General features: G+C 41.4%; 1 long non-coding RNA gene across 1 annotated transcript; it reads right to left on the bottom strand.

Moving 5' to 3' along the window:
* Positions 1-1,247: 1,247 nt before the first annotated feature.
* LOC136792002 (uncharacterized) lies at positions 1,248-9,885 on the bottom strand. Its single transcript, XR_010835041.1, has 3 exons — positions 9,667-9,885; positions 2,363-2,497; positions 1,248-1,651 (listed from the first exon to the last, which is right to left on the bottom strand). It is a non-coding gene; the product is annotated as an uncharacterized lncRNA (long non-coding RNA).
* Between the last annotated feature and the right edge of the window lie 1,289 nt (positions 9,886-11,174).

The raw sequence follows: 11,174 nt of genomic DNA, 5'->3' as shown, positions 1-11,174 counted from the left end.
GGATAGATGTGATTGCGGATGGTGCGCGATGTCTCCCAGATGCTTAGAACTGATCCCGGAAGTTGATGCTGGATCTCTTATGCGGATGTCAGAGTGAGTGGCTGAGTTTGCCCATTCCCCGGTTTCTTTGGCATTTAGCACCAAACTTAAGGACCTTGAGTACAGCTTGGCGCTCCAGGGAAGCCCAACGGTGGGAATTCGAGGCCCAGGAGAGGAGGATTTTTCTCTCCAAGTCAGCCTCCTCGCCTTACCTCCTACGTACCTGGGCGCTGTTACTGGTGCTGGAGAACTGGCTTGAGTCTTTCCGAGCCTAGAGCCCATCGTGGCCTTACTGCTTACGTTTATGGAATATTTTTTATGCTTTTCAGACTAAGTGTACCCGTGCATTATCCCTTTTAATGATCCCTCAATTCACTGGGCTCTTACTATGTGTCAAGTGCTTTGCATTTCTTATTTGCAAGCCAGATGAAGGAGCCAGGTTCAGAAAGGTGAAGTAAGAAGTACAAAGTCACACTGCTGATTGAGAGTGGATCTAGATTCCACTGGTTTCGAAATACAAGCTATGGGCCTTCCCTGGCGGCCCAGTGGTTAGGACTCTGCGCTTCCACTGCAGGGGGAACGGGTTCAATTCCTGGTTGGGGAACAAAGATCCCACATGCCGCAAGTCGCGGCCAAACAAAACAAAACAAAAAACCCCACCAGGCTATATCGGTTATCTCACACTACTTCTAATAGCCTTAGTAACAAAAACAACAACCTCTTACCTGTGAATAATTTGCAGAGTTGTTCTACTACTCTTAGTTACCAACCATCCTGGAGGTAGGCAGGGCAGGGATTTTATTTATGAGACTGAAAGGCAGGGGACTTATCGGATTTGTCTTGGTGCATAATTGGAGATTGACCGAACTGGAACTCAAGCCACATATCTTCTAATCCAGTGCTTTGACTTGAATTCAAACGTGCTTGTGGTGGGGAGCAGACTATGGGGAAACACAGTGTCTAAAAACCCTGCCATCATCCCCCAACCTTTGAAATCCTAGGAAAGTACACGGAGCAGGAGCTTGAAGAGTGAGTAGTGATGGAGGAAACTGGAAAAGACCAACACTGAATGGGTAAAGAGAACTGAGAAGGGAAACATGAGAAGAAATGTATATCAAAAGACATTTATCAAAGTTAAACAAATGTTAGACTAGAAGAAATAAGGACATTAAAGAGGAAAAAGTTTATTCATCTTAATCGATGCAGAAAAACTACTCAAAATATTCAACATCCATTGATATTGAAGAAAAATGAACATAACCTGTTAAAGGACATCTTCAAAAATCCAACAGCACACATCACAAAAATGGCGAAGTGTTGAAAGCCTTCCTCTTTTTATTTATTGCGGTGGGTGGGCTTTTCATTGCGGGGGCTTCTCTTGTCACAGAGCATGGGCTTCAGTAGTTGTGGCTCGCTGGCTTTAGAGTGTAGGCTCAGTAGTTGTGGCACACGGGCTTAGTTGCTCCATAGCACGTGGGGTCTTCCTGGACCAGGGCTCAAACCTGTGTCCCCTGCATTAGCAGGCAGATTCTCAACCACTGCACCACCAGGGAAGCCCAAAGCCTTCCTCTTAAGATGAGAGACAAGGCAAGGAAACCTGCTCTCAGTAATCCTGTAATACAATAATGGAAGTCTTAGCCAGTCCAATAAACAACAACAGCAAATATATAGACGTTGGAAAGAAACAAGAATTTCAGTATTTGCAGATGAAATATACAGTATTTGCATGTGTAGCAAGCCCAAAAGAAAATTCAGGTGGAATTAATAAGTGAGTTTAGTAAAGTTGCTGGGTGGGAAATCAATATAGAAAAAAAATGAATATATAAAATCTATTGCATTTCTATCATCAGCAACCATCAGTCAGAAAGTGTAACTTTTAAAATGTACCATTTGGTTACATAACTATATACATATATAAAAGTCAAGCTATGCACTTGATTTTTGCACTTTATGTTATACTGCAATCAAAATTTTAATTAAAAAATACCATTTGCAATAGCAATAAAAATACAAATTACTTAGGAATAAATTTAACAACTGGAATGTAAACCCTTTGTGGATAAAACTTATTGGAAGATGTTCAAGAAAATCTAAATTAATGAAAAGATATACTATGTACTTTCAGAGAAAGACTTGATGTTGTAAAGATGTCAGTTCTCTCCAAGGCCTTGGTGTTGGGCTAAGGGGGATGATAGAGTCCATGATGCCTGGTCCTGCTAGAGTCTCATCTGCCTATCTCAGGAGCAGGCTGAGTGGGACTGCCCTTGGTGGTCCTTTCCCCCTCACCAGAGATCCCTCCTGCAAGCAGAGGAGGATTTCTTACCTTGGAAATCACATTCCTGAACCCCGTGTCCCCTCTTCCACTGCTTCTCTGCCTTGTTTCTCTGGCGGATTCCCTTCTCCCTGCCCAGCCCGTTGTAGGCCTCTCCACAGATGGCAAAGTGTGCAGTAAAGTTACCTTATGATTACCAAAGGGGAAAGGTCGGAGGGGAAGGATAAGTTAGGAATTTGGGAGTAACAAATACACACTACTATATATAAAATAGCTAAACAACAAGGTCCTACTGTATAGCATAGGCAACCATATATTCAATATCCTATGATAAACCATAATGGAAAAGAATATATTAAAAAAGTATACATATGTATAACTGAATCACTTTGCTGTATAGCAGTAATTAACACATTGTAAATCAACTATACTTAAGTAAAAAAAAAATTTAAAGAAAAACGAAAATATTTAGAGGAAAACAAATCCATCATTCTGCTAGCCACGGAAACCACTGTTCGTATTGTTGTACTGCCTTGCAGCCTTTTTTCCATACATGGTGTTGCCTAGTTGAAATTCCAAAGATAAAAACTAAACAAAGAAACAAACCAAAAAATGTGAAAGACTCTTTAGATAAACAACATTTAGTATATCCATAAAATGGACTATTATTCAACCATAAAAAGAAAGTACTCATACATGCTACAACATGGATGAATCTTGAAAACATTACACTGAATGAAAGAAGCCAGACACAAAAGGCCACATATTGTGTGATTCCATCTATCTGAAATGTCCAGAATAGGCAAATCCATAGAGACAGAAAGTAAATTAGTGGTTCCAGGGACCAGGGGAGGGGGGAATGGTGATTAGCTAATGGGTATGGGTTTCTTTTTGGATTGATAAAAAGTGTTCCAAAATTAGATAGTGGTGATGGTTGACCAACTCTGTGAATATACTAAAAGCCAATGAATTGTACATTTTAAAAGAATGAATTTTATTTCTCAAAATTGTTATAAAAATGTCACTCAGTTTTCAAGTACAATTCATCATTTCTTAAGTGCCCACTCTGTCATGCATTGTGCTAGGCTCTTGGGCTACACTGATGAAGGAGATAAACATCTCTTTCCTCCCAGAGCTTCCAGTTTGGGAGTGAAGGGGACACAGACAATAAAATGTTACCATATGGTAGAAGGAAGACAGGTGCTAGAGTCAGATCACCTTGCTCAGAGGTGAGGAGTGGGAGAAATATTTCCAGAGGAAGTTCTCATCTCAGCTGGGAGCAGCAAGATAAGTAAAAGTAAAGAGAAAAAGCAGCTTCCATTTCACAGGGGTGGAGACATGTGGGTGCAGGACAGGAGCTGAGGTCCGCAGCCAGAGGTGGTTGATTTCCCCCAAGTTGTTCTCCCTGTATCCCAGAGTTCCATTTGATAGCGCAACCAAGGCATAGGTAGATACCACTCCTGTGACGGAGAGACCCACTCGCTTCCACAGACAGTCCCGGGGAGGAGTGGGCCTTGTGATTTATTCTGGAGAGGAAGGCTTCCGGCTCATCCCGGAATATTCCAACGCTGCAGTGACCCCCTGATCCTTGTCTGCAGGCTCTAGGGAAAAAGGTACAGAGGGGCTCTCCAGGGACCCTCACACACTCACCTTCTGCAAACACAGTGAGCAGAGGAGGAGCCCTACTCCAGACCATTTGCCCCAAATCCACAAGTGACCATTATGGAGATCTCTCCAGGCACCAGATTTGAGTAGCTCATGGCAGAAGAACATGACTACCATTAGGCCTGAGGTGCACCATCAGCCTTTCATCCCCCAAGAAAAGAAGCGTTTGGGGTGAGAAAAAAGCCCCCATATTTCCTAGGCTGAGTAGGAAGTGAAGACCAAGATGACATGATGACCAGGCAACTCAAAGTGTGCCTGGGCAGGGGGCAGTACTTTTGCATTTTGAACCATATGAATATATTGCACATTAAGATAAATAGAATGAAAAGAAAATGAGAATAATGAAATATGTTTTCCTGTCAAATCGATAATCCCACACATTATTGCTGGGAGTATAAATTGGTACTTCTTTCCGACAAGTTCAGGAAACTTGATAGTACCAAAACCTCTCAATGTAGCATTCAAATTTAAGAGTTTACTTTAAGGAAATAATCAGAAATATGCACAAAAATTTACAAAAGCATATATATATGTATACCTGAATCACTTTGTTGTACACCTAAAACTAACACAACATTGTAAATCAACTATACTTCAAGAAAAAAAATTTACGAAAGCAAAGCACTAAAAACAACCAAAAATTTCACCAATGGACAATTTTTAAATAGAAGATGATAAAACTATATTGCATAATACAAATTCAATCTATACACACACTAGGGACAACACATCTACTGTGTGGGCTGCTGTTGGTTGATTCAACCCGGAGCCAAAACTGACACAGCCTTATGAGATCCAGCATTCATACTCCTGGTCATATATCTGGGGAAAACTCTAATTTGAAAAGATACAGGCACCCCAGTGTTCATTGCAGCACTGTTTACAACAGCCAAGACATGGAAGCAACCTAAATGCCTGTCAACAGATGAATGGATAAAGAAGATATATTGCATATATATATATATATATATGCAATAGAATACTACTCAGCCATAAAAAAGAATGAAATAATGCCATGTGCAGCAACAAGGATGGATCTAGAGATTATCATACTAAGTGAAGTAAGTCAGAAGAGAAAGACAAATACCACATGATATCACTTGTATGTGGAATCTAAAATATGACACAAATGAACTTATTTACAAAACAGAAACAGACTTATAGACATAGAAAACAAACTTATGGTTACTGAAGGGGAAAGGGGATGGGGAGGGATAAATTAGGAGTTTGGGATTAACAAATACACACTACCATATATAAAATAGATAAACAACAAGATCCTACTGTATAGCATAGGGGACTATATTCAATATCCTGTAATAAACCATATAGAAGAAATATATATATATAAAACTGAATCACTTTGCTGTACACTGGAACCTAACACAACATTGTAAATCAAACATACTTCAATAAAAAATAAAAAACCCAAAAAGTGACACGGCCCTGCCCTTAGAGAACTTATAGTCAAATGAAAGGACAGACATAAAACACAGAGCCATATCATTAAGTGTACGATTGTAAAGCGAGATAGATCAATGAAAGAAAGGCGTTTGAGAACACGTGGCACATGATGTAGCCACTGAAAATTGTGATTTTGAAGACTCGACAGTAACAGGTGTGGCATAAAAATTTTTACAAATTTAAAAAGACTGTAACTAATTCAATCTTGGTTCAAACCAGTAACACGAGTCACTGTGATATCTAATGGGAAACATTGCAAGAAAAGAACTTGTTAACATGAGGTTTTTCAGTGCAGGATTGGTACAGGTACAGGTGTAAGTAGTATCCTGGCAGACTCCAGGTCACAATCAACCAATATTTGGCAAGGGGAAGAAGGTTTTTTAAGATTTTTATCTATGCTCTGTCTCTAGTAAAGGTAACTACCATTCCATTTAAAAAAGTGGGATAGGGGCTTCCCTGGTGGCGCAGTGGTTGAGGGTCCGCCTGCCAGTGCAGGGGACACGGGTTCGTGCCCCAGTCCGGGAAGGTCCCACATGCTGTAGAGCGGCTGGGCGTCTGGAGCCTGTGCTCCACAACGGGAGAGACCACAACAGTGAGAGGCCTGTATACCACATAAAAAAAAAAAAAAAAAAAAAAAAAAGTGGGATAAAGTCTGGTAGCTCTGTGCTAAGCTACTTCTAACTCCAGAAATTATAACGTAAAATTGAAAGCTCTAATTATATGTTACAGAAAATCGCATTTGTCAGAATGTTTGTTATAGCAAATTATGTTTGTTCATTTTGAGCTAAGGTTATATTTATTATATGAAGTTACATTTGTATAGCGACCTTATATTGATAACCCATTGTTTATCCCATTGTTAACCCAGCCAGGAACTTGCTGATTTTGTTATAATTAATCATATCTGTGTATTATCTTGCTAAGTTAGATTCCAAATCTCAAGTTTCTCTCCTTGTGGTCTGTATAAGTTAAAAAAAAAAAAAAGAAAGATCTCATAACACATTTGCTTTCAAAAAACACATCACTATATCTTTTTTTTTTAAAACATCTTTATTGGAGTATAATTGCTTTACAATGGTGTGTTAATTTCTGCTGTATAACAAAGTGAATCAGCTATACATACATCCCCATATCTCCTCCCTCTTGTGTCTCCCTCCCACCCTCCCTATTCCACCCCTCTAGGTGGACACAAAGCACGGAGCTGACCTCCCTGTGCTATGCGGCTGCTTCCCACTAGCTATCTATATTACATTTGGTATTGTATATATGTCCATGCCATGCCTTTCATGCCTTTAGAATCCTTTGGAAAAACACAAACATAACCTGACCCCACATCAATACAGGATCAGGACCTTTCCATTCATTGGTTAAGGGATCACGCCATTTAACCTCAGCATAATTCCGCAAAGTAGAGGAAAAAAGGTGTTCATAAGGAGTATGACCAAATCTGTTCACTGTTAAAAAATTTAAAATAAATACTGCATGCCATAACATATTCTGTGGAGTCCTATTATACTCCCCCTTTTTTATTTTTTGTAATGCAAGTTTTAATTGTTGATTCATGTGCTCAATTATACCTTGTCCTTGTGGGTTATATGGAATTCCAGTGATTGGCTTGGAGGTGATGATTTTCAGATAAATAAAAGAATGCTGTAGGGCAAAATGTACCAGTTTATCAGATGGGTAATGATTATCAACTTTCCCAGGATAATCACAAAAGGCGAGTCCCCAGTGATTGGAGGTAAACAATAACCAGGAATGTTGCTGAGCAGTATAAGGTATTATAATGTTGTCTGGCTCTGATCCCATTAACTGAATAGCCCTTTTTCGTCCCATTTGTATTAATTGTGCAACTAATTCATAATATGGAGTTATTACTTTAGAAGAAGTATTTTTCATATGAACCCATTCTAGCACTCCATATTTTTGCCAAAATAATGCAGTAGGCACATGAGGTGTAGGACAAACAATAAAAGAAACTGGTAAATGATAATCTTCCGAGTTAATTGCTCAGCTTGAATTGCTTGATTAACAATAGCAAGGGCCTTTTGTGCTGGCTCAGTCAAAACTCGAGGGGAATTAGGATTGGAATCCCCTTTTAAAATATCAAAAAGTGGTTGTAATTGAAATGTGGTTAGTTTTAAACTAGGGCGAAGCCGATTAATATCTCCTAACAATTTTTGAAAATCATTTAATGTTTGCAAACAATCAGTTCTTATCTCAATTTTTTGAGGAACAATCTTTTTTTTTTTTTTTTTTTTTTGCGGTATGCGGGCCTCTCACTGTTGTGGCCTCTCCCGTTGCGGAGCACAGGCTCCGGACGCGCAGGCGCAGCGGCCATGGCTCACGGGCTTAGTTGCTCCGCGGCAAGTGGGATCTTCCCGGACCAAGGCACGAACCCGTGTCTCCTGCATCGGCAGGCGGATTCTCAACCACTGCGCCACCAGGGAAGTCCAAGGAGGAACAATCTTTTGATCGTAAATGTATCTCCCCAAATATGATAGGGTGGATGCATTTAAACTTTTTCAGGGGCAATTATAAGGCCATGCTGTTGAAGTTGTAACTGTAATTCCTTATATGCTTGTTGTAGGACATCTGAATGTTTATGAGCGATAAGAATGTCATCCATATAATGAATTAAATATAAAGAAGGAAACTTTATAGGCTTAAGTGCTCAAGCTACGAAGTGTTGGCATAAGGTTGGACTATTGGCCATACCTTGAGGGAGCATTTTCCATAGGTTTAGTTGGGTTATTATTATTTAATGGTTTCACCGCTCCAGGTTCTGATATAGCCTGGCGGCATACTCGGGCAAAATGACCTGGCTTGCCGCATTTAAAGCATGTTTGCGCCTTTTTAGTTTGGGGACCAAATCCAGCTTTAGTGAGAGTGACAGCAATGGCAGCTCCCTGTAAATATGATGGGCCAATATCAGCACAAACTCTAATGTAGTCTTCCAAAGTTCCTTTTTTCTTCCAAGGCCGAATAGCTGCTTGACAAGTACTGTTTGCATTCTCATAAGCTAATTGTTTCACTATAATTGTACCAGATGGGCCATCAGCAATAATACGACTAACAGCTTGTAGTAGTCTATCAACAAAATCAGCATAAGGTTCATCAGCCCCCTGACGTACCTTAGAAAGATCTTCCGTTCGACTAGAAGGAAGCTTTTTCCAGGCTATAAGAGCAATGTGATTAAATTTGGGCATAGGCTACAAAAGGAAAAGCTAACTGATCCTGTGATGCAAGACATTTAACCTACTAACATTTCATAAGTAACTGGCAAATTATGAGCCCCGTTGCGATCAGCCTGCTTGGCAGCCTTTTCATAATAATCTGACTTCCACAGCAAATAATCCCCTCCATTCAAACAAGCAAGAGCTATTGACTTCCAATCAGCAGGGGGCAATGCTTCAGCAGCAATGGTGTCAAGCATAGTTACAGTAAATGGTGCAATGGGCCCGTACTGGGCACAGGCAGATTTCAAGTCCTTAAGTATCTTAAAAGATAAGGGCTGATACTCTCGAAGATTTTGTTGGGGATTCTGGGGATCCGGCCGTTCGACCACTGGGCAACAAAATAAAGGATCCTCGCCCCTAGATAATGCCCCTCTAATAGCTTGCTGTAAGGGGCTCAGTTTTAAAGGAGCAGAGGAAGATAAAGTTAAGTTTTTAACAGACTGTTCCACCTGAGCCAGAATATATTCATCGGGGTATTTTTTAGCTTCATATTTAGCTTCCGCATCAGCCAAATCGAAAGAGACGTCAGAGGAGGTCTCAGGAGCCATTTTGGCCATCAAGGGGGGAGCAGTCGGGCCCGGAGGGGAAGTATCACACAAGTTAGGTACTGAATCATATATGGGCTCGAAACAGCCTTTAATCAAATTCCATAGAGTAGACGTAATAACGGGTACCCCACCCGGTCCGTTTTTATCGTAATGCCTTTTTAGATCCTCTCCAACCCTCTTCCATATAGCGGCATCCATAGAGCCCCCTTCTGGAAACCAAGGAGAGACTTCATAAACTTGTTGTAGAAAATCAGAAACTTGAGAAGCGGTCACAGTAGAGCCGCGAGCTTTTAACATCGAAAGTAAAGCTTGAGAGAACAATTGTCGCTCCTTAGATCCTTTTTGTCCCATATTCTTTTACTTCTGACTATTGCCCCGAGTTACTATCAACTTTACTATGTGGCCACACTTTCACTCTTAACTCCGGGGATTCACCTACCGAGATTCAGATGTCCCTCTCGTCCGGTCCCTGTTCGGGCGCCACTTGCCGCCAGCCGCGGCGGGTCCTCAAAGTGCAGCAACAATCGACGAGAGGGGGTAGGGAACGGAAAGCACCAAGGTATGGGATCAGAAGGGCACAAGCAACTGATGGTTGCAAGGCAAATTTAATAACGAAGCATAGCCATATATATACCCCTAAAGCAGGGACTTTGCATAGTCATTGTAAAGCAGAAACTTTGCATAACCTTTGTTCTGTGGAACTAGTCTTTCATCTTAGGCTTAGTCGCCACCATAAGTGCATTAGCGGGTTTATCGTCTCTCGGTTTAGTCGCCACCTTATCTGCATCAGCGGGTCTATCGCTTGTTCCACAAAGGCACCAATTTCCCCTCCAGGATTGCTTTTCCTAGCTTTAGGGAACAACCAGGGACTCTCATTAACTGAGCAGGTCCCTGGAGCGATCTGGCCAAAGGCCATCTCCTTTTTTACGTTCATAACCATAAAGTCCAGGATGCATACCAAGGAGAGTACAATCGGGCCCTGAGGCTTAGGAGGGTCTTAATGGCGCATTCCTCAGAGGGCAATGCTCGCCACAGTTAGGCATCCCAATTATCAGATTCCCTTTTTCCTTTTTGTATATTAAAACTAAGGGAATGTCCTTGGGGTATTCACCCCAAAACACGGGGACCACCATTGACCCATTATGTCCCTTGCCTTAGAGCCATTATGGTCACTGCCCTTTAGGTTGAAGCCACTGAGAAAATTGTTGTGGGTCCCCTTTAGCCATTTGTACCTCATGCAGTAGAAGCACCCCTGAATTCTAATTACACTGAACATTTCTCAGCCAAATGCCTCACCTCCTATGAAGTCCTTTTCTTAAATGGTCTCATGTAACTCATTTATGTTCTAGTAATCTTAACCCTGCTACTCTTCTCCTCTTTTCACCAATGAAATCCCTCACAACTGCTTAATGCTGATGGACCACCTTGTGATTCCTCTTGATGATCTTGAGGAAATTCCTCTGGGTAATTCTGACTTCTTATGGTTTACTGATGGTTCTTATTTAAAAGGTGACAACAGTAAATATTGTGCTGGGTATGCTACTACAACGCCTTTTGATGTTGAGGCAGCATCTTTACCTATGGCCAACAGGCTGAATTATATGCTTTTACATGGGCTTGTATTTCAGCCAAGGACAAAACTGCCAATATTTATACTGATGGTAGATACGTTTTCAGAGTAGTTCATGATTTTGGTATGTTGTGGGAGCACTGTGGCTTCCTTACTTCCAGTGGAAATAAAATTAAAAATGGCCCCTATGGGGCTTCCCTGGTGGTGCAGTGGTTGAGAGTCTGCCTGCCGATGCAGGGGACACGGGTTCGTGCCCTGATCCGGGAAGATCCCACATGCCGCGGAGTGGCTGGGCCCGTGAGCCATGGCCGCTGACCTTGCGCGGCGGAGCCTGTGCTCCACAACGGGAGAGGCCACAATGGTGAGAGGCCCGCGTA

Source organism: Kogia breviceps, chromosome 10 (genome assembly GCF_026419965.1).
Source record: "Kogia breviceps isolate mKogBre1 chromosome 10, mKogBre1 haplotype 1, whole genome shotgun sequence".
NCBI classification, from domain to species: domain Eukaryota; kingdom Metazoa; phylum Chordata; class Mammalia; order Artiodactyla; family Physeteridae; genus Kogia; species Kogia breviceps.
This window is presented reverse-complemented; position numbering and strand designations above follow the sequence as displayed.